Genomic DNA, 25,164 nt, shown 5'->3' with positions numbered 1-25,164 from the left:
CACACTTAAATTCTTATAACAATAAACTATTCTGTTTTCTTTCCCCTGACATTTACAAAATTCATTTGGAGGAGGAGGATATACCTTACAGAGATTAGTGATAAATCATGTATTTTTAATGAATATCAATAGGAGAAACCCCAGGACATAGCCTACCATCTAATTTGATTAAACTGTGCTTAAGGCAACACCACCTCTCTGGCTGGGGAATAGCACTATAATGACTTTGTGAGCATTATTGCAGGCTGTTTTAATGATTTAATGAACTGCCTCTATATTTAGTTCAATAGCCTTAAAATGATTAGTGTTTAAGAAAAATTAGCTCACTTTGATCTGATTCTATTTGATAGTAAGTTTAAATAACCTAACCCTTCAAAACACAGTGGAAAAAGATTCCTAGAATCACAGCCAGCTAACTGCTAGAAAACATTATGGCAATCATTAATAACAGTTCATTTATGTTTAGCTACAGCATATGGAATGACATATTCATCCCCACAGTAGGGACACAGTAGCATATATTAAGTTGTATTATATAATTTTCCGATGTATTTTTGATGTGAAAAATGTACCAAGAAAAAACCTCCTGTGTGCCCGTGCAACGCAAAGAACAATTATTCCTCCATCAACAGTACCCCTTCAGAATTTTAACTTGTGGGTCCAGAGTATGGTTGTGCTTCTCAGTGAGATGCATGAAGAACTCATAATTACCAAGGCAGGAACAGGAAATGTTGGCTGAGGCTCTGCCACTCTCCCAGATGTAGCCACAGAAGCAAGGTTACTAACCTGGAACTGCTCAGGGAAGGGGGAGCATGGCTTGAGAGGTAGATTTGCAAATGGAAACACCAGAGTTTGTAATGTGCCAGTGCTGACACTGCTACATGTGCGACTGATGCATACAAGTTATCAGGGAGTGTGCTGCAAGACTAGATTTTGTTTGCATTTCCAGCACGTTTCAGAAAAGAAAAACCACCGGAACATATTACCGTTTGCACAAAAGCAAGAAGCTGTGAAAGTGGTGAATAAGCAAACTAAAGTTTATTGTACAAGTGTATGTTATTTCAGTGCTGTTACTTCTATGGCCGCTACTATATGGTGTGATATAGATACTGGAGAACTGTCTCGGGATTCTGGAACCCCAAACTATGCTTGATGACACCACTCAATTTTGGCAAGTCACTTTAAAACGCTCAAGCCATGAATACAACGCAATCATGCTGCCAAGAAAGGGAAACACAAAAAGAAGCCATAATACTAAAAATACCTCTTCTGATAGGTAGCTTACAAAATAAGAAGCTCTAAATTTGTAACTGCAATGCAGCTGATTTTCTGGAAGAATGAAGGCAGAAACATCCACTCTTCAGGGTCTTCCTTGCCGTTAGCCTGTGCAGACACAGTGTGATCCAATTCCAAGCCAGCCTGGATATTTGACATTAGCATCCTCCCTTACACCAAACAGCCAGACGCAAGACCACGAATGTCCAAAACTATAATGTGCTACACAAATCTCAAAAGCGGCCACCCACTCCCCAGTCCAACCAGGAATCAAACCCAGATGCGGAGTTCTTCTCAAGAAACAGCACTAGCAGGCAGATCCTTCGCTGTTTGTAACAAATACCTCAGAGGAAATTGCAAGTACCAGCTAAACCAAGAGACTAATGCAAGATACTCTCATGTCTTGTGTTATGCTTTTACACTTTCCTTTTCTAACTGTGTTTCTAGCGCTATAATCATGAATTAGTCCTTTGCTTTTTGGTCTTAAGCAGTTCACCTACCAGTTAAAGTGAACTTAAAATCGATAGGCAGCAAGCACCCTTCTCTCCCCAGTGAAGAAGTGCAAATAAATACGTGTTGCCAATCAACCCACTGCAGTAGCTGGCAAGTTGTAACAGTAAATCTGGGAGCTGATCCTACCACCTCAACAAACATTTCTCAGTGCCCCTTGGCAAGGGACACAATCAGGCAAGTTGTAAGTACAGGAGTTAAATTTACTCAAGAGGAATTTCTTGGTGGGATTCATCTGTATAAAAAAAATGTTAGGGTACATCCAGAACCATTATATTGCTTTTGCCCATGGTTATTTCCTCATGTTTCAGTGCCTGCTCCTGATTTCCAGCCATCCATCAGGAACAGCAGGCCAGGTTCTCCCTGAGGTTGGGTTTCCAAGTTATTTCATCTAGTCTCCTTGTTCCTACAGTGTGTTTTCCCAGCCCTCCTATTTCTACCAGCTTGGTCACTTTGTGTTCAGTAGGTACTTTCCAATGTTTCTGTAGTTTCTGTAGCAAAATCTGGGCCGACCACTTCTTTCCAGATTCACAGGACTGGCCAACACCTTTTCCACTAATAGATTTGATTTCTATCAGGATTTGTTTTTGTCGTGCCAAGTGTCCCTCGAGCTAACCAGAACTTCTATTTTCCAAGAAAGTCCAGAATTTTCAATTTTTGTTTTGTTCCACCCTAGAACAAAACAAACAAATAACATTCTATGGAAGTGATGTTTGGCAAAAAATTTTGTGGCTACCCACATGTTCCATCTTAATATGAATTATTGTCAACAAATTATTGTGTAGTAGATAAAATACTTATTATATACTTGAACTCATATCTTGGCAGATTAGTATGACTACCTTCATTCCGCTTTGAGTTTCAACATGAAACGTGCCAGATAGTTCAATAAGGCATACGTTGTTCAAATCACACATTCTTATATTAGTAAAACACTGAAAAATTGAGTTAATTTTCTCTCTTCCTGTCAAAAGCTACAGATTGATATAGTCCCATGAAACATTCTGATTTCCACTAAACTGCATTTTTAACAGAAAACTGTTTCATAAAAAAAAAATCAGCCAGCTCTAATGTGCCTGAAGTCTATGCAATTAAAAAAGTTTCTAAATATAGCTTTAATCATGGCCGACCCCAATCTTCTCAGAAGTCCTTGCCCTCTAGGCCATCCCAAAGGGATGGGAACATCCAGTAACAAGCCAAAAGTCTCATGACAGTGTATTGACCCCATTTGATATTTATCTCTAGCCATTTGTGAGAGCTTCCCATGAGCTTAATTAAGCTCTTTCATTTCCACAAATTGTGGCATCCTAGAAAATATCAGACTTTCCTTTGATAGATGAGATTCAAATGTGCAATGTCTTATGGGAGGCTAGGTGTCTCTCAGGCTATTTGACAGAGTAGTTCATGAAACAACTTAGCTAGTCCCTCCCCTCTGTTATGTGGAAGTGAAATACACATAGGATTGTATCCTGTCCAATGCAGACCACAGCAAAAAAAAGCCACTTGTTACAAACTTTGAAAAACCACGCACACACGTTGCGGAGGAAGCTGTACCCTTTAACAACAGGAGCAGTGCTGCAAAGCCACAAAGTTATTCCTGTCCTTTAAGGGGATACTTAGAAGGAAAGACTCTTGCATCAAGAAGGACAGATTTGAGAAGCAAACAGGGTGAGTGTTTCTACACTGGCATCTGGGTGCGGCTCCGAGTATCATCCGTGTCTTCCCTACATTATATTTTTCTATTTGTGCTATATCTGACTGCCTTTAGCAAAGCTGTTTTGTGAAACAAAGCCCATTTGAGGAGACACTGTAACAGTCTTCCACTATGCAAAAGGCTGCTGCAAAGATTTGCTAATTATTCAACAGAGAGAAGACAAGAAATAATGGACTTAGATTCCTACATATCAGGTAAAGATAGTCAAATGTGAACAGATCAAAGCAGGAAGACTTAGTCTTTATTGTAATGGTTTTTAAAGAAAAGCCAGACAAACTTCTGTCTTGAATAACAGGTAAAGTTGATCCTGTCCCAGGGCAAAATAATATGCTAGCAAATCCCTCAGAGTTGCTTCAAGTTGGGGGTTTTTTTGTTGTTTGGTTGCGGTTTTTTTAAATTTAAGAAAATCCATGATAACTGCAGGCTGGAAAAAGTGTGACTTAGTATCCTGTAAAAACCTTTTCCTGATATCAAACATAAGCAGAAAAAAAGTCCTTTCCTAACATAATAAAACATTTTTTTCAAAAAAATCTAGCTTTCATTTATTTCACACCAAAACATTCAAGCACAAGCTATAAGCTTAAACTTCGTCCATTACATATTTTTCTTCCCACAAATGTTTTCCTTTACAAAGCTGCTTCAGTCTAGTATGTGCTCTGCTAATATAACAATATTTTTGTTTCTTGCATATATTTGAGCACGTCATTTACTCTGGAATCTTGGTTCATAATTCCTATGATATTGTAATAGCTTCATTTGTCCTTAACATATTTACACAGAGTCTGTACCAAGGAGTTCAGGCACTTCATGCAAAGGAGAAGCGTTTGGTCCCCACGCCAGTCCCATCATTCCTAATTTTTCCAGCTCATTTAACACCTTTTCTACTGTTTTATGCATATTGAACACCAGCCTCATCTCAGCTGTGCTACCACAGTTACACATTTTCATCTTGGGGTCTTCCAGTTCATCCACCACCTCATATGAAAGCTTTTTTTCCCCTTTGTATGTGATCATGAAATATCTTACTGCTATAGCACAAATACAGATCTTTCTTTTCTCCACTACATGGAAGTGTAGGATTTTCAGTGCTTGTGTCGTTCTGGGGTTACAGTGAAGTCTATTCACCAAATTGTTTGCCCAAAACAGACAGCCACCACATCGGTATCAAAGCATTTGACTAACATAAGGCTTTGTTTTCTAGTCAGCAAGAAATGAATGCATCTAAAATGTTCCCTAAATATCTTCTTCTAGTGCAGAACACCATACAAGACTTCTTATAGAAGTCCATCTGTAGAAGCCAAACTTCTGGAAAAGTTGGAAAAATCTCATCTTTTTACAGAAAGTTCTGAATAATTAGCTTCCCCTTGGCCACCAGCATGGTGTCACAGACTGTTTCCTAATGGTGGCTTCTGTACCGTTTAAAAGGGAAACAGGGCTTGAAAGAGTAAATACGCCTATCCAGTTCCAATGGAGCATATGGAAGGAAGGACACCAAAGCAGACTTCCTGAAGAACATACTTCTGAGATCCATGAGACTATCCTAAAGCACAGAGAAGTGGCAGTTCACTAAGTAAAAATCTCACCTCTCCCTCCTCGCCTGCAATTCTCTGTCAAGCCCTGAAACCTAAGGTGAGAGCATAATTCAAAACGGAGCATCTTGCACACTATACTAGATAGGACCATACCACATACAAAGCCTTTTCCAAGTAACACGCTTACCTTTTGTGTTTCGTGCCACGGTTAAGTCTCTTTCCCTACAGGAGTTTAAATAAGACATCTTTTGTAGCCAAAGCAGCCTTTTTTCTTTAATGTTTCCTCTTTCTAGACATAGCTTGCCTGGAAGAGTGTAATTGATATAAACCAGCCTGCCTTAGATTTTATACTTTGCTACACATTTATTATTAGACTTAGACAAATTCAAAGTGGCAAGATAAGACATTTCATGCAGATGAAGGTATCTGAGGATGAAGCTATCTAAAAATCACCAAGCTAGTTAGAGTCAGCACGTGTTGAACAGCTTCAGGGAAACCCAGCCATAAAGGATCTATTTACACAGATACTGCTGCTCCAAAGCCTAAAAGAGTATTTTTAGGAAAAAAAAACAACCAACCAAAACCAAAAAAACCACAAAAACAACACAAAAACCAAATCAAAACACTTTTGTTTGGGGCTGTTTGTTTGGGGTTTTTTTGCAATTACTCATGTATTTCAGGACACAACATGGGTGCAGCAGATGAAACCACTACTGAAGGGAAGGGGGTGAGAAATAGAGCAAGAGAGAAGCAATTTTGCTGCTCCATATCTTGGCCCTATCCCTACAAAAATAAATGGCTTGTGGACAGCTAACCTAAGGTCAGCAAAGCTTCCACTATTAAGCAGTTCCAGCTGGTAGGGATTTCCTAATTCCCCACTTACAGGAGTCTATCAAATTACTTGTTTAAATTCATGCAGATCTGGGATTCAAGATACAGATTTTAGAACAGCAACCACAAAAATAATACTGTACCGTAAGACCAAAAACCCTAACTCAAGCTATAAGTGAAATTATAACAGCAACACCTCCAGAAAACTGTGTGCTTCCTATATGATGCTTTTAGGCACAAGGCACACACACAGAAGAAATCAAAAACTGAAGGGAAAAAAAAAGTGCCAACCTTATTCTGTCAATGTTGACCTATTTTGTTCAGGTCTAACAGCTCAAAAAGCTACAAATTTGGTGAAACATGGATTGTAAAACTATAACACTCCTCAATTACTTTTTGTTGGCCAGACAGGCAAACCTGTCATTTGACAACGCATCATGATCCAAGAGAGTAAACTTTATCACTCAGGGGTCATGAGAAAATGGCCACAGGTACAGCTTGCTAACCTTCACTAGGTAATTTTTCACAGTTATCATCCAAAAAGCGTAAAAGCATAAAAGATACATTATCTTTGAGCTCAGTTTATTGTAACATGGGTGAGATTCCCTATAAAACCACTTACTAAGTAACTGTTGTGTGTTCTTCAACACAGAAAGTCAAATCAGTAAAACATCTTCTTGACAGTGTGTCAGGAATAAGACGACACCTCTGCTTTCAGAGACTAACACGTTATTTATCATTCTGCTCTGGCTTACCTTTTCTTGCCACCCACCTCTCAACTCCAAAAGCACTTCCCTGCTTCATTTCTCACTTCATACAATATTTGCACTAATACTTGAAGCCAAATCCAAGCTGAGAGTTCCAAAACTTGGTCTGCATTTTCCCAAATGCCAAGAATCCTTTGGAGTTTTGCTCTTACCTGTGAGATAAGTAGATGCTTGACCAGGAAATTCTAGCTTATGTTCATCTTCTGTGTGGTATCAGATGAATAGTTTCAGGGGGGACAGAGTTTGAAGAACAGATCAGCCTAATGTCTCTCAAATGTCATAATGAAGTTTTGTCCTAATAAAGTTTTGCACTACATTCATTGCAGGTACAAGCTCGAATACTGGTTTTGGAGCTCCCTGGCTTTTCCTCTCAAGGATTTTGGGGTGTTTTTTTGTTTCGTTTTTTGTTTGTTTTGGTTTTTTGTTTTGTTTTTTTTCCTCCCCTTTAAATGAAACCAAGGTCTACAGGAGTATGGTTTCAAGTGAAGCATGTCCAGCAGCCCATGTGGAAATTCACAGCCAAATTGACATGCAAATCTTGATAGTTTTGATACGAAATTTGAACTCTGTACAGAATCAGGTTCAAATTTAGTATCGAAACCTCTCATGCTGATTCTTAAACTGGAATCCATTACACTGCTGAGAAAAATTATGCCTTGTATTGTCCAAAGAGGTATTAAGACAAATAAGAACCATGCATCTGAAGCTTCTTCTGGGACCTCAAAGTTATCATGAGCTGAAAAGAATCTAAAACAGATCATTGCTAGCTCAAGTTCAAACAGGAGAACGTCAGCAGAGTGCTGCGTACCCAGTTTCCTCTAAAACTGGACAGACACAGAATCCATTAATATTATTAAAAGAATCATAATTGTGTCCCTCATATGGATTAGCCAGCACACGGAGTTGACAAAGCAGAAACAATTGCCATTCTGACAACTCCACTATGAAGTCAGCTAAAGGACCAGTAATGTGAAACACTGAGTTCTCACAAGTCTGTTTGGTTAAACGTGAGCTGGGCAAGCTTGGCCCCTAATTGAAGCATTTTACTGGGTCAGGCTGGTGCAGTAGCATGCCCTTAGCTTACTTATTTCTTGTCAATCTAACTTTGTTCCTCTCAGGAGTTAGATCCCTGTGTATATGCAACACCTGGTTGCCATTATATTCTTCCCAGTGCTGTGAACTAGCAGAGGTTTTAGATACTTTTCAGTTTCCCCATCACCAGGTTTTTGGGGTTTTTTTGTTTTTGTTTTTAGTTTTTGGTTTTGGTTTTTTTTTTCTTCCACAGCTCTTTGAGCAATGTTTGGAACAATATAGATCTTTCACTGTGTAATTAAAGTCTTACCAAAATAACTTTGACTGGTTGAATTTATCATCGACAGCAGAGCTCCAGGATGTAGAACTTACTCCATGCTATCCTGTAAATTATTATTCCTGGCTGTTTGTATGGCCCTTCACCCTCTTAGCCTATGGCCCGATCAATACCTGCCTATAGTCACAGCAAGTTCCTTCCCTCCTCCTTTGCATTTTGGAATTAGGTCTGACCACAGGGCAGTGGCAAGCACAAGAAGAATCTACATAAACACTGTGTGCGAGGCTTCTATTCTTTCCGTATCTGAACCTGAAATTAACTGAACTGCTCAGTTCTCTGGACCACGGCATGTCTACACGTAAGCTACACATTCTTAGGAACTTAAAAGCAAATTCAGCAGTCAAAACCATCTCAGAGATGCCAAGCTGCAGCTCAATAAAACAATTACAGAAGCAGCTGTACTGTTTCAAACTCACTATCATTTTCAGAGCAGCATCATGAGTAATAAAGGAACTGTTCAAAAAGCAGCCAAAGCTTCACTGGTTTCTAGTGAAACAGAAAACACTTAAAAACAGAGCACAGAGACGGGACAGACCTTTTGGAAAAGCATACTAAGATTCGTGAAACTGCAGTGTGATACAATGCCATAAACAAGAATTCTTTATTAACTTCAAGAACAAGCTTGAGACTGCAGCAAGGTTCACCTGTAGGCCTAAGTTCCTCAGTAGCAAAGTCATTTGGAGCCTGACTTGCCCAAGGTTGCATGCTTCATATCAAGTACACAAATCATCCCACTGGAGCCTACTCGTTTGCTTACACACATCTTTCAGTGCGCTACAGGACCAAGGCAAGAGCACTGAGCACCTTGCAGCATCAAACCCTAAACTAAGTCATGTGTCTCAATAACACATGTGATGGGCAAGTTACACTACTAAGGAAGAGGACCCGGAACAAACAGTTGTTGTGCAATAGCAAGTCTCTTGTTTGAGAATACTTTCATTTGTTCTTGTACAAACATAATTTTGGGGTAGTCTATAAGCTATCCATTACCCAATTTCTATTTCATGGTGTGTGAAGATCATTTAGAGTTGGGTTGGGTTTGTTTTTTTTTTTTCAACAGCTAAATATCTTACACTCCCTCCCACCTGCACAAGCATACCAGTAAACATATTCTAAATACAACCGCATTTCTACTACAGCATTCTGTTTTCCAAAAGGCCACTAACAGATTTCTAATTAAAAAAAAAAAATCATAGGAATAAGTTACCATTTATTTTAGTAGACTTACTAACTCGTAGCAGAGTAAAACCATGCTCAAAGCACACACTTGGGCATCACTTGACTCAAAACCAAAATGGCAATCTTTATGTTTAAATCCTGCTGTAGTCAACCCTAAGGAGCACCACTTAATGCAAAGTAGTACAAAACAGCCATGAAATGGAAGAATTTCCCCTGGAATTCCCCCCCCCGCCACCAACCCCAGTCAGCAACCCTAAAAATGGTCACACTATGTATAGGGGAAGAATATGTTTGCAGGCAGAATCCCAACAAATGTATACTCAATCACTTAACCAAAGAAGCAGACTGACCATCTTGCCTCTGGGTTTTCTGTCCACCTTTTTTTATCCTTTTGCCATTCTTTTGCTTAGTGGATTAATTGCAATTCTTTTATCTGCTCACACTTTATTTTTGTTTTGAGTTGACAATGAGTACGGATCATACTTAGTAGATTTCTTCCTTATACTTACAGCTGCTTTTCTATAATCCTTTGTTCTGTTCCTCCTTTTCATCTCGACTTAATCTTTTCCAAATACCCAGGCCCAAGTCTCTTATAGAGTATGTCTACACTAGCAATTTAAAGCATAACGAGCTCGAGTATTTGACGCAAATATTTAACTCCAAATTAACCTCCCACCTTGGCTAAGTAGAGATATGAGGAGCTCAGAAGCAAGTGCTTCAGGCCAATGCTTTTCTTCCATTACCATGAGAAAATTGTCAGTGTAAACAGTGCCTATTTCTCTGCAGCTTAGCAATTACTTATAAAATTGTTGAGTACGTAGTATCTGGTAGTGCCTTGCACCCACTTTCCTCAAGTATAAATGACTACAGGAGGTGACTGGTAGTGCAGAAAGATCATTGAGATTTTTGTTGTTTTAAAACTAAACTATTTTACAGCCATCTCTACAGCTGCTCTAAAGCTACCCACTTCAAAAGATCTGACCCCTTAATCTGTTTGTTGTGCTGGTGTCTTCTGATTATACCTTCTAGCGTGAGAAACATCTTTATCCCAACCCTAACACCGCACTACACTTAAATTAGATGTTGAGGTGTAAAAAACACTCTTGGTTGAAAAAACGAGCATCTTTTTAGAATGTGATAACTAAAGTATGCTATAATCTTAGGGCAGATAGAAGTCATATTTTTTATTTGCATTAGCTAGATAAACTTAATTCCAAAGAGAAAGAAATGATTCTTTAAGCAAGAGAAAAAACTATATAACTTCAGACGTGATTTTTTTAAGTGCAGTTCATATGTTTGCTTTCCCCTAGTCAATCCAGAATATTTATGGTAAAGCATATTAATTACCCATATGTATAAGACGACTTTACCCAATCATAAGGACCATAACAAGTATTTTGTTCACTAGAGCAAATAAAAATATTACAAATACCTGTAAGAGGCAGAGTAAAATTTGATTATTAACAGGAATTATCAGGACCAGTTTGAACCTGCTTGTTAACAGGTTTAATCCATAAGTGCTCAGGCAAACTCAGAAGTGAACATCTTTGTTGACATGTCTTAACATAGAAGCTTAAAACCAACATCCTTCTCTATTTGCTCAGTCAGTCCTGGATTTGATCTTGTTTCAATGAGAAAGAACTACCCAGGGCATCAGTCATTTCTCAATTTCCAGAGGTACGTCTAGATTGGCTAGACAGAAGGATTTGTCCTTTCAAGAGATATTTTTTTTTTATAAGAATGCACGGTTTGCCCAACTATTACTTGGCAACTCTACATATGTCAGATCAAAGTGCAAAATCAGTTGTAGTAAATCCTTAATACCAGACTGGCAGAACTTTGTCACATATGTATTTTCATGGATATATTGAGAATCGTTCTATATGAGATTTAACTGACAACTGGGGGTGTATATATTTTTATACACAGAGAGAGTGTGACTGCGCAGTGGGCATTTTCATCAATTAATAAAAGCTTTGTGTAAACCTTAGGTGAGATAGATAAAACCTCTGTCCACAAAATAAGAGATTAAATTAGTCCGCAAATCACTTCTGATATTTAATATTCCATCTGTTGTATTTACTTTGGCTAAAGACTTTGTCAACTTGAGCTATTTCTGCTCTACACCTAAATGACAGGTCTAACTATAACACTTATTTTATGACTTATTTTTCATTTGTCTGAAAAAGCAAGAATGCCCCCTTTTGACAATTCCATATATTTCCCCTATAAGGCCAGGAGAGGGAGTAGTAGGTTGTATTTTTCCCCAGAAAAATCAACACTCTGGATGGCAAGTATTATATTCAGTTCCCCAGCAGGCAAAGATTCCATCCTCTGTTCGTTACTCTTTAAAAGATCACGGAGAGATTTTTTTTTTTTTTGGCCAGGAAAAACCGCGCTTTGAGAGAAGAGCATCTGCCACAAGAAAGTTTCAGACAAGAACTACATACTTTGTAAAAAAATAAATAAATCTTACAAGCTGATGGATGGAAAGATATGCAGACGTCTACTCAGGTTAATCTGTGCAAGCTCTGTGCACACTTACCCTGCTGAAGGTACAACATAAATCCAGATCACCTGCAGTCATGTAACTCTGCACATGCTGGCCAAAACATGCTATTAAGGTCAAATAAAAAGAGACCCTGCTACTCTTCTGCCTCTAGTTATACAAAGTCTAATGAAAAAAGACAAAATACGTCTTTTTCTAGATTGCCACCCAAATTTTGAGACTTTTGTACTGCTGCTGATGGAAAGCAAAGACTGTTTGCATGCACTTTTGCTTCAGGTTCATCTGCAGTGAAACCTGAAATATGCCTTGAAATTTTTCAAGAACTCTGAAAAATTCATCACTTGATCTTAAGCAATTTAAATTCCTGTGTTAGGAAGCTAGTCTTTGTGAGCTCTCTAGACAGACACTGCTGAATGACATGGTCTTCTAAAAGGTGACTCAGAGGAGGAAGAAAAAAAAAAAAAAAACCCCAAAGACTAAAAACTTACTTGTGTATTTTCCAGCTCTTCCAGAGGGCGATTATCTCAGCCTGAAAAACAAAAGGGAAAAAGCCCACAAATGAAATCATAGAGTGTATTAAGTAAGGTATTTCCAAGAGAGAGATAAATAAGATGGTAGAAGGCACTAGTCAGATACCAGTTTATGGTTATTCTCGCCCACATCTCAGACAGTGGAACTAGAAGCAGAACAGCTGCACAGGCTTGCACCAGAGGATCTGTCTCTCCTGACCTCAGGGACTGCCCAAGTGACTGACAAGCTTAGAAAGATATCTGTTAGGTGAGTGAGTCACCTGCAGAGATCAATGCCAGTCTCAATCTCTCACACTCAAACTGAGAATTAGCACCATCTTAAGGAAGCTGGATTTTGAATCCTAGTCCATACTCCTGGATTCTGTTTCTCTAGCTCAACCAAGAGGCAAATCCCTGCACCTGTCTGATCCTGGAAAACATAGATGAGTACACTCTTCTTGATACTCATGAATAAGTCACCCTACATAATAACTAAGTATTATCTGAAATTGTAGCCTTCTCTGAGAGGCAAAGGTCTTCATGGTATTTAATTGCATTGGTATTTAATTAACAACATAATAACAGTTATGACAAGTGCAAAATATCTTATTCGGCTGAAAAAGCACAAGTGTTAGGCAAGCAGCATGGAATGACAATTGAAATTACAGTCTGGGGAGAAATCTCAGGTCAAACCTGGGAGGAAACTTTTTACCTGACCAAATAAGGAAGCTTAGAAAAAAGAACCTAAAACCACACATGCACAAAGTTAACTTAGAGCTGTCAAAGAAAGAACATCATAAAATCCTGCTGTATAGTCCTGAAAGAGAAGTCTTCCTCTCATGAAAGAAAAATTCTTTCTGCATGAGAGAGTGAAAAATAATTTGACTGATTTCAGGTTTTGGACCATCAGATAAGTTTCCTCTAACAGCACTGAGTTACTGGGTTTAAAGCACTTACTAGGGTCACTATGGCTTGTTCCAATCCAGCTACCATATTTTCAAAGAGCTGCATGGGTATTTAGCCACATACCTCCTATTAAAGCTAAATTATCTTAAATAAGAGTCCTTGTGTGTCTAACTACCCATGCAGCTCCTTGAGAAATTTTAAGAGACTACATTCACGTTATATTCTTCCCTCTTCCCTGAAGTAGTGGAGGGAGGAATCATCCTTCTCAAGCAATACTTCTTGCATTGCATTAGTGGCATTCACTACTGGCAGAGGCCTCACCAATTTAAAAATTACAGTCTTCACAGTGCTATGGAGGTACTTGAGGTGGCTCCAATTAAACTATGCAAGTTTGATTACATATGCAGATTTTCACCAGCTGAGAATCTAGCTCATCATTTTTCAGTGACAAGATCTATAAAATTAGCAACAGGAAGATTAGGAAACTAAGTGTTTTGTAAAGCATGGCATTGAATATACTATTCATGAACCGTCACACTGAACACCTTGTTGTGCTTTATCACTCATTATTTACTTTAGTGTGATATGACTTAGGGAGCAAAACAGTTTGAAAATATCAGTGTGAGCTAACTTCCTTCACAAACATTCTGAAGCACGTTAAGACGCGTTACCTACAGGAGGGAGTGTTCCAAGATAAACAAAGATCCCCTTACGTCAAAACCAAAAGCACCTTCAAGGAAATCTTTCCCATTCCGCCATCTTTTGCTTTTCCTTCCCATTTGACAACCGCTAAAGGAGAAGCAGTAAGTTTTCTAGCAGAATTTGAAGAACTAGTTCAGGTTCAAAGTATCCACTTCAGCCTGAACTTGGCTCCATTTCAAATCCTGCTTGAATCTAAGTAGGGTGCTCACTTTCTTAGGGACTTTCACGCAACACTTATCTTTTACAGCAAATATGTAGTTTTAGAGTAGCCTTTCACCTTCCTTGTATTATCCAGATTTTAGTTGCCTGCATAGCAGTCAGTCTGTATTGTTTCTACTCCTGTTTAGCGTTAGCAAAACTTTTGTTTTCTTCTTTTGTAAGTGCAGAAGTAGTACACTCGGTTTCCAATTTCCCAAAAGAGGGCTGTGATCAGAGATCATAATCACTTTATAAAAGATTCAGAAAATTAATTTACATTGCTTCAGCCTTTTTCTCCCACCTCCAAGGACATTCACCACTACACTCCTCTGACCACTGTCTTCATTATTAAGCAGCTTAGTAAGGGTATTACCCTGATTTAGAGAATGTTTTACTGAAGCAAGTTCCAAAGAGCCTCTTTCCTACTACATTCAATGCGTTTAGCATTCACTATCAGCTCTGGGATTTACCAAGAACTCAGAAAAGTCTGTTTTCATTCTCCGTCAAAGATTAGAAAATTTAGGTGTTTCTATAGTTACAATGAACTGGTTCCTAGAAATCCCTTTATCAAGAATGATCTCTGCTTCACTGAAATTAGATTCTCCTTATCGTTATTTTAAAAATTCTCAAGATCACCTCGCCAGCATTAAAGGGATTCCACTAGTGACTATGCAACCAGCATTTTCTATGCTCTGTCCTCTCCCAGGAAACTGAAGGCTTATCTGTTGCCAGCCAAGAAACATTCACTAGACTGAAAATGTACTGTATACTTTTTGGAAAGCTGCAGGGCTGGAGGTAAAGGCTGAATAGCACTGAGGTTTCCTTTCTAATCTTTTTCAAGTTCTGCACCTCACATCGGCGGGCACTCTTGAATGCTGTTAATTACAGTACAGTATGAAACTAGCAATATGAAAACCTATTTATTCACAGTCTAAGTAGTTGAAGATAATTAATACTTTTATCTTCCTACGTGCTTCATTGATGGGGTACATGAAAGGAGAAATGGAATGAATACACATGTAGTTTAAAAAAAAAAAATAATCTATGAAGTTACCATCCAAGGAAATAGGTACGTCAGTCTACACATTAGTCTCTTGCTTACTGAGAAATACAGACTACTTCTACACAACTAAAAATAAACACCAAGTTGCTGAGCTGCAGAGTAACAGTTCCTGATCTGTGTCTATGTTATCACTTTAGACCCAGCCTTTAGGAGACACCTTCACTCAGAACTTACATTCTACCTCATGCTATTACACGATAACAAGATTTGCACAGCATAGTGATGAATCAAGTAGGTGATTTCCACAGCCATGACTACCTAGGGGTGGAGAACACATACCATATAAATATCTAATCACATTATTTATGCCTCAAAAAATTCATTTTACTTCTTGTTATTTGCCTCAAGAAATTGTGGGCATTGAAAGAAATCCTAAAGCAAAACCACACAATTCATAGACACCATTGGACTCAGGTGGATGCCACATTAAGGACAATTCTCACAGCAGCAAGATCACTGTAATTTTGTTGCTAGAAGCTCTCAGTCCTGAGCTTCAGAGCTGAGCTCTCCTCTTGCTATGCTCCTCAGGCAGGTGACCTGGAAACTACATGGCATAGCCAGGAGGACCCCATGCAAAAGAAGTCAGGTCAGGGAACATAGAGAGTCACAGCAGAGTCCACTTCATACAGTATAGCACACATAGAAAGATCTTATGCCCACTAAAAACCCCTGCATAAGCCTCCGGAGCCTAAAGTTTATACAAGAATCATTCACTTCAGCAGCACTGCACTGAAGTGACACAAATATGGTATACCAATGACCAAAACCTAACTCAAGCGTTAAAAAGATGGTTCACGAGCAAAGCATTCAGCTTGACAGTACCCATTGCTTTCTAGGATCATTGCAACAAATTGTATTTATCCAGACCATAAAATGTATTCAGTGTTATTATCCATATGCATTACGCAACAGTCCCCAGAAACATTTAGAACTTGCGGGTCACCCACCAAGGGAAGGAACAAGTAGTTAAACAAAGAAGATACTTGCAGATATGTGGACCACCTGGCAGATTTACAGGCACATGAAGACCACAGTTGTTCCCCCCCGCCCCCCAGTTGTAACTGAACACTTTTTCACTAGTTTTCAGCTATCTTAAAAATGGCACACTATTTTCAGGGCCATGTTGATGTGACCGGAATTGTTTTCTTTATCAAGATGCATATGATTGTAGCTGTGTAACTCTAATCTCTGTATCACCTGTGAAAACAGCCAGCACTTACATCAAATCATGTAAAACTAAGCATTAAAGTATGACTTTTTGAGCTCACACTTGTCCCTGGTTTCACACAAGTAAAACATTCCCAAAGCTTGGCAGATGAGAGCATAATTAAAAGCAACCTTGCACAAATTAGTATTATTTCCTAAATATCTGAAAGAACTAAATATTCCTGTACAAAATAGCAAAGAACACCTAGACGCTTCTCTTCAAAGAGTGAACCAAGCCATGCCAAAAAGGGGTTATCATATCTAGTTATCACTGATTAAACAAGAGCTCCTCAGGGAAAACAGCGTGGTTCGAAGATGGAAAACTTATCCGGCAACAAATTCCTACTGAATCTATTTTCAATAATCTCAGAAAACAATACCACAGTACATCCAAAATCTTCCCTGTGAACACCACCCTTTTATTACATTGCTGCAAACCGCAAGCAAAATAAGGGCATCTTTCAGACTAAAATGTAATTTTTGTCAATAGAAAAAGACCAAATATACATTATTTAAGAGGAACCCGGTGGATGAAAGTACAATAAAGACATAAATGTGCCTGCTAGATACACAGAAAGAATTTGCGAGCTCCCATAGACTGTGGGCTTATTTGCGCAATTGCCATTTTCTTCTTCTCTTACAGCATAAAGAAAACTTAAAACAGGAGTAAGTTATATTTATACCACCTGGAAACCCTTTGTATTATAGTAGGCGTAATGTACCCGAGAATGAACCCTGTATTCAGCAGCTCAGAATGTTTCAGTGTTTCCCACACACACTGGAACACCCACCCCAGGCACTATATTCCTGAAGACAGCCCTTGAACTGCCTTATTTACAAGCAATTGTCACCGACATTACACTCATCTTTTCCACCGTTCATTTTTGTTCATCTCTTGCTCTTGCTTTCTATTCTCTCAATTTTTACCTATAGCTGAGAGAATACATAACAGATGCATTAGAAAAATTTTAATTTAATTGGAAGCGCTTTCATATTTGCATGTGATGTTGATTCTGTCCCATACGTTTGTTTGCCAGTCATCAAGGCAAAAGTGATTGGATGTGCATATCCACATGTACAAACACAGATATGCAAGAAGTCCTAAAGGATACTCACATAAACTACATAATTGTAATAACTTTGTTCAGTAATGCTCCTCTTGTCTTTTGCAATTTTTTCAGCCCATTACTTGTCACTTGCCTTTGCTTCATCTCCTCTTCTTTTTCAGGTTTTTTTTTTAAAAAGACTTGTTTATGAGAAAGTGAGCATTACCTCCATGCTTACCTTGCACATACCAATTCCCTGATTAGACTACTGTTCAAACAGAAAAGAACAATTATTTATGGTTTACTTTATCAGCTACAATGAAGAAGCCCCGTCAACAACGCACCAGGCTGGGTGCAAGTGCCAAAACCTCTAAAAGAAGATGAGCTCTAGCTATGCCCATACTCTTCTTTTCCAGCTCCTCTCCAAGTACTCTAAATTATATTGTTACTTCAGAAGAATATGGCAGTAGGTTTTTGTTAATTTTAAGTAATTTTCCTCTAAATTTGGAGGTATAAATACAGTGGAAAAGCCAAAACAGCATTTATGTCCCACTATGTTTTTCAAAGCTCTCATCCCCTCCCATCATTCTGTAATATGGTTCATGTAACTCCTGTGAGTTGCTCCTTCATAATTGCCCAGGAAAAACACCACAAATATACAAATATCAAATGGGAAGCCCAGAATGGAAGCAAGCATACAGAGAACATCAGGAGATTGTCTTTACCTTTTGTTTTCTCCCTCCCTATTTCAGTATAAGGAGTATGGGAACACACACACTATGGGAAAATAGATACTGTGAACAAATGGCAGCAGAACAAACAGGATTTTCCTTGGTAAACTCCATGAGACAGCGGGTCTCCACAAGAGCACAACTCCACCCAGACAAAGATTATACACATTTGGAAGCAGTGCCCATCCTCATTGCTGTCAAGGGAGCAATTATTAAAAGGATCAATATGATTTACTTGTGTTTTACATTAGAGCAGAATTATTTATTATTTGTTTTACATTATTTTTTGTTTCCCTTCAAATAGTGAGCCATATCAAGACCTGGTTAAGAACAAGCACACCTCCCTAGGGAACAAGAACAAGCCTCCCTAGAGCTTTGCCAGTTTCCTCCAGCAAAAGAGGTGAGCCTCTGCCTCCTCAAGCACAGGAAACCAGCTAGATGAAGCTGGCCAGCTGAGAGTTCCCTGCTATGGGCTCAAGTTTACAATCAAATTGACTATTTTTTCAAAACAGGACAGATGCTAAGTTTCTGCATAAAGTTGAACATAATGCTATCACGTAAAAGATGAGAAAAAAGACTTCAGCAAGGTCTTACTACAAGGTTAATGGTTATGAAAATTTCTCCCAATTCTCACACAGAATTGAGGTGTTTCAGTAATTATCGGTATCCATTCTTCTCTTTAAAGTTTCCCTGCAAGCAGCAATCAGAATTATATACGGTCTCTGCATGAAACTAATGAATTCATGACAAAGACGACTCCTCAACATGATAAGAGAGAGTGCATCAGGGGTATTAGCATCAGGTTTTAATGCCCCAACACAGTCTCACAGCCACGTTCGAACTATAACGGAACTAGAACAAATACCAGTGCTACACACCATCAGCTGTCCAAGGACTTGGGTCCCCATCCCCCCAAAATAAAAGAACAATGCAAAGATTAAACAGGTTTCGTCTCTTCCTCTGTCAAGAGAAAGGTAATAAATGTTTCTGCTCTCTCTATAAAGCTATTCATAAAGAAAGACAGAACACACATCTGTAGAAACGTCCATTCAGGTCAGAGAAAACACTTTTTAAACATTAACAAGTTACACCTCTCAGCACTCCTATAAAATAAATATTACCTGCAAAACGAAGGTAGTACGGTAAAGAAGAGAAAACCAAGCTACAAGACAGGCATATCCCATTAAATTTGGGCAATACCTTCCTGGCAACTATTTCTGATCCAGGAGACTTTCCAAACCAAAACCCACCACATAAGATTTTTTCCTTCTTCAGGTGTTAGCTAGCAGAGATCACTGTTCTTGTTCTAGAGAAATGATCTCAAATTACAAGTGCACTTCCCAGTCAACTTTTGTCCCTGAAAGGGAACAACTTAAAGGTAAACTGCCATGGCAAAGAATGTTGTGTGCCTAGTACCTTTGAAGGGCATCAGAGTTCAAAGCAAATCCTTACAGAACCCAAAACATCTAGGTTGTCTATACGAGATGCAAACACTTCACATGCACATAAACTCACCACCTTAGTTTTCCCCTTACAGAGAAACCCCAAGAAATTGAAGAAACCTACATGATTCCATATGCCAGCCGCTTATCCAAATGCTAGTATACATAGACCTTGTCAGACAGACCCTTTGCTTGAGGTTAGCTGTCAAGCATCAGAGGTCCCGTCTGCGCTTCCACATAAATATCCTCAACATACTGTCGCTATGTCTGATGCATGCTGGTGGAATCAAAGGAGGCTGCTCTTCTTCTAAGGTCAGAGCAGATGTTGTATGGGCAAAAATGAGTGAAGTGGAAAGGCGAACAGTGGCTTTGGGTTTGGACATGGTGGCAATAAATACACAGCATAGGAAATCATTGGAAAAGCAAAAAATCCTCAACACCTTCCACTATAATCTTGCTAGTTCCTAGACATTTTAGGCTGTACCCCACTATCACATGGCAGAATAGCAGCAGAGTCCTTTACCTGATTGGCTCAGGTAATCAAAGTAGAACACAGCTAGAAATAATACTGCCAAGTGATTAGAAGAGAACTGGTTGTAAATTTAAACACCATTTTGATTCATTAATCTCCAACAGCTAAAGACAAACCTAAAGCAAAATTAACATGATTGTAAACTAAGCACTCGTATCCTGTGGCTATTTTTTGGCCTGCTGAGAGAGAATGAGCTGATCAAAGAAAAACACTTCATTGAGAGCAGCAAGATTAGTGCTGCTTCAGTGAGCTCACAGTTAGTTCCCATTAACTAACCTGTTTTAGAAGCTGGTAACACCATAATTAATCTCCGCTTCAATTTGAAGTGAAAGAAGGGAGTGACCCATCCCTCTCCTCCTGACATTGCACCTGCCCTACAACCCAGTGCAAGTTTATGTAGAGTCTTTTGTTGTTGTTGACCAGGTGAAGAGCTGTAACTCATTTCACATTAAGGGGCACAAGCATTGAAGACTTCCCTGGGAAAGCAGAGCACAGGTACTGTTTTGCCCACTCAACATAGAGTGGCAAGTTGAAGTCCTACCAACTGATTGCAATTAAGCTAGGAATCCACTATAACTCTCAATGTGAGGAGCTAATAGCTATTAGCAGCAAGCCAGCCTAGAAAGTCATATAAGCAGTGTAATAACACAGTCCCAAAATCATGCTCTCCAACACAAGCTTAGTGTTTCAGCAGCAGCAGCTAGGACTGACTTAAAACAGAAATGTTTTATGCATTTACATTTCTGAGTAGCTTGTTAGATTACCAATAACAACATTTCATAGAATTATGTCCCTTAAGTCAATTGATGAAATTCAAAGATAAAGGAAAAAAAACAAAAACAACTAAAAAAAACCTTCAACCACCACTTGTTTAAATCAATCCATCTGAAATCTGTCTTCAGCAACCCTACCTTCTAATGTTCACTGTTATCTCTTACCTCATAATGTGATAGATTAGTAAATCGAGAACATTAATTACAAAATACAGCTTTCCAGAATTGAATTTCATGTTATTTTTAGCTGATATGCATCAGGCCCTAAGTGTATATATACACATTATTGCTGACAAAATCTTTCTCTAGTGAAATACAGTACATTACACAGATAAGATCCTCCTCATTTATAAAAAAACCCCAAAGTTTGAATGAAGTCTTTCTGCTAAGTTTTTCTCTGTTCTGTGGCTAATATTTTAGTATCATACATATTATCTCTGTAGCAGTTTCAGCTTTCAGTCAGATTTTGTATGTTGAAGCAGAAAGGTTCAGGTGTAGTAGGTGGTATGTAACTTCTCATGCATATACCTAAAGTTCCTCCAAAACTGCCTTCAAAAATCTCTTTAAAGTTTCACTCTCCTTTAATCATTAAAAGGTTAGAACATTAAAATGTAATAAGAGTCACGAAGCACTTTGCCAAATAAAATATGATAAAAATCTTTCTGGATAAAAATGTCTTTTTTTTAAGTGGGTTGCAACACATAATTCATCTGAGAAAAAGCTACCAAACTAAGAAAACTGAGTAAAATATCACACCTTTTCCATTCACATAGGCACATTGCTTACTATTACCATTGTCACATGGCTCCAGCTACACACTCCCTCATAAATATCAGCTCCTCAGAGACATCCCACTTTGTAAAAGAACTATCTCCAAACAAACATAGACAACCAACAGTGCCAGAAGGTCAGCTGATAGATGGTACATGTGTTAAAGCGCAGATCTGAGCGTATAGTCTTTTACATACCCATAAGATACAGAGAGTTCAGCCTGGGGCACATGCATTGTGAAAATAGTTGACTGTGGTAATATTAATGTGCATCCTTCTATGGATAAGAATTGATCTCATAAAGCTAACAGTTGTATTCTCCCCCATAAGAAAACCTCCAGGCTATCTCGCTAATATAGAAAAGCTAAGTACTTCACAAGAATTCACATTCATCTATACATTTACAGGTGTGCTTGTGTACAAGTACAAATATGACAGGCAGATATGCACACCTAGCTGTATACATTTCACAATGCATAGAATCGCAGAAGGAGAATAAAAGCAGAGGAATTGTAATGATAACTTTTCTTAAATCAGCTGATATACTGGAAAAGAATGAAAGTTCTTATAAACCAGTCTAAATCCAAGCTGCTGTCATCCCACCTCTCCACTTCCACAACTATGTTTGTGGTTCTGCTTCTCCCCTGCACCAGCAGTAGGGTTCAGGAGCCTGCACGTACTCCAACAATTAGGAAACAGATCTAGCTCAACATCGATTCAGCACAGACTCTTTGAGGCAGAACAGAAAAGTCACATCAGTCTGGGTTAGACCAGTTTAAATTGCCATGGAAACACTCTATGACAGTATCGTTTAAGTAAGGGAGCAGGATCTTATCTGTATAATGTCCAGGATTTAACTTGCGGATATCAAAAGAAACCACCTCATCCTCCTCTCTCTTCACTATATATTCTTTTTCCTTCCCTTGGGTCAATACTTCTGACCACATAGCTACACGATCAGACACTTGAACTGACTTACCTAGCCAAAAATTGACACAGCAAAAACTTAAATTTAAAAGATTAGCCTAAACAACTTAGAGGAGTCACGCACTAAGCAAAATGCTAGTTATCCCACTTTGAATAGACAAGAACTGTTTGTAAGGGAAAAAAATGGAAAAGATTTCCACCTTCTGCTGAAAAGAGACAGGCATTTACGCACAAATATCCCTATGGAATACAGGGGCAGCAGATTAATATACCAGAGTGGAAAAGGGGTAAGAAACAAGAACAGCAAAATCTACAGCAAGTACATCCACAGCTTCTTTTAGCCAGGAATAAGCATTTAGACTGTTGAATTTTAGAAGTCTGTCAAACACATGGTCTCCCACAAGTAGTTCCTAAACACATCATACTACCACTAGCTTTACAGGTAAGATTAAAATACAAGATATACAGACTATAACTACAAGATATACAGACTATAACATACAAAAATGCATAGCCTATATATTTATATGTATAAAGCACATCTCCATAAAACCACTAATACCCTCTAACAGACTAAAAGTACTCAGATATCACCTCATTTATGCTACAGAGAACATATACTCTTCTAGAACATACCAACAAGTTAAAAACCAAAACACACAAACAAACCCAAAACAGCCTTCCTCACCTATATCACTCTAAGAAAATAGATTTCACTTTTTCAATATACTACCTGGATAACACATACACACACCAAAAAAGAGCCCCAACTAACAATATTTAATTAGTTATCAGGCATTTCTATAACCCAGGCACTACACAAAAGGGTTTTAAGGTTATTATAATACAGACAGTAGAGGAAAGCACTACCTTGATACAAACTTTCCCCAAATTCTACACATGCTAACACGTAATATGTTTTAACCACTACTACACATAATATTGTGGAAACTATGTAGGTAGAATGCAACAGTTACACGTTAGAAAGAATTTTACATAAATAGCTGACCAACAACAGGAGAACCTTGTTTTCTATGAAAGAATATTACTCACAAAGTAGCCAAGCCAATCACGCTCCTCAGTTTTGCCCTTCAAGAAAGACTCTCCCGTATCTTCAAAAGATAATACCAAAAATTAGAATTCATAAACACAATCAAAGTAACAGGAACACTATTGAACTATTAGCTCTCATAGCGCTTCATAACTGTCCCTTTTCCAGAAAAAAAAATTTTCTTTAACAGATTCATGCTCCAGCTGCTACAAGCCACTATAAAAACTTACAACCTGACCATCTCCCTTCAACTATTGTTAATATCCTTTGTTTCTCAGACACCCACTGCATTTTCTCTTTAATAGTTTACGGGATTGATGCGATCAAGGTAAGCTTAATTAGTCTTCATTTGCATTTAACATTAAAATTGCACCTGAGGAAAAACTTGTGTACTTGAAGACCTGGCAATTTTTTCCTAAGTGTTGCAGGTGATTTAAAGAAAGGTATCACCTCTCTATTAAAAACCTTCCATCACTTACACCTGTAGGCAAATGCAGCTACCATTGTGATACTAAAGCAAGCACGCAGCAGAAACAGATAAAAAGAACAGTGACTAATCAGCCACCTAAATTTGGAAAAAATGCAGGTGTTTTCCTCACACAAAAGAGATGGTAGCAAACTGAGAGAAAAAGAACAAGAGGCAGTATACAAGCAATAGTTTTCCTGATTCTAGGACCACAGTAGGGTTGTGAGGATCATAAAATGTTAAAGAAAACTACGATAAACTTCTGAGAAAAAAAAGGGCATGACTAGAGGTTTAAAAAAAACTCTCCAGAAATTTGCTTGAAAAGCTGGTGGGGTTTTTTGGCTTTACCAGTACAACTTCTTGCAGAAGCATCCAATTTTCAAAGACTGAAATGTTAGCACAAGTACTGCCATGCAAATATTCAATAAATAAAGTCATTTTTAATTCTCCATAGCATGAAGTTATTTGAGAGGGGTAGGTAAGGCTATCCTGCTAAATGTACCTTTGTGTCTGAATACCAAACGTTTGTTTTGTTAGTCTGTTGAAACTTCAGGACAAAAGTAAACTTTGTGTTTCTTCAAAGTATCTTGCAAGATGAAATGTATTTTACTTCAACAAAGGCGCTACAGAAAAGTACAGAAATGATGCATCTGCTAATCTCACAGAAAGCCTCTGATATGGCAAGACATCAAGGCAGTTGGGAAGGAAACTTTTTTCCAAAGATTTATTCAACTTGACAAAAACGTTATGGTTTTATTTTTAACTTTTTGCAGGCTCGAACGTGAGTGGGGAATTGCCATCTAAATGCCATGGTGCAGGAGAATATTATCGGGGTCTTTTGGTTGCTTTAACACCCAACTTGTAATAGACAACGTAACAGACTATGTTGGCCCAAAATGATTTATGGCAACAAGTTACGGTGAGTACTCAAAACTACCTGCTGTCATTAACCACGTGTGTTAAATCCTCTCGATACCAGCTTAGGTCAAGCGATGCTTAGCTCGCTCTTCAACACTTACTGGATGAGATTAAATTAATATAACACTAGTGATTTCTGTCTTTTTATCGCTCCTCTCTCTGAAAGGGGCTGCCAGGAAGGTGGCACGTGAATGGGAATGCCCCTGGGCTTTAGGAGGGAAAAGCGTGTTGGTGGGAC

Source organism: Ciconia boyciana, chromosome 3 (genome assembly GCF_034638445.1).
Source record: "Ciconia boyciana chromosome 3, ASM3463844v1, whole genome shotgun sequence".
Lineage (NCBI taxonomy): Eukaryota > Metazoa > Chordata > Aves > Ciconiiformes > Ciconiidae > Ciconia > Ciconia boyciana.
This window is presented reverse-complemented; position numbering follows the sequence as displayed.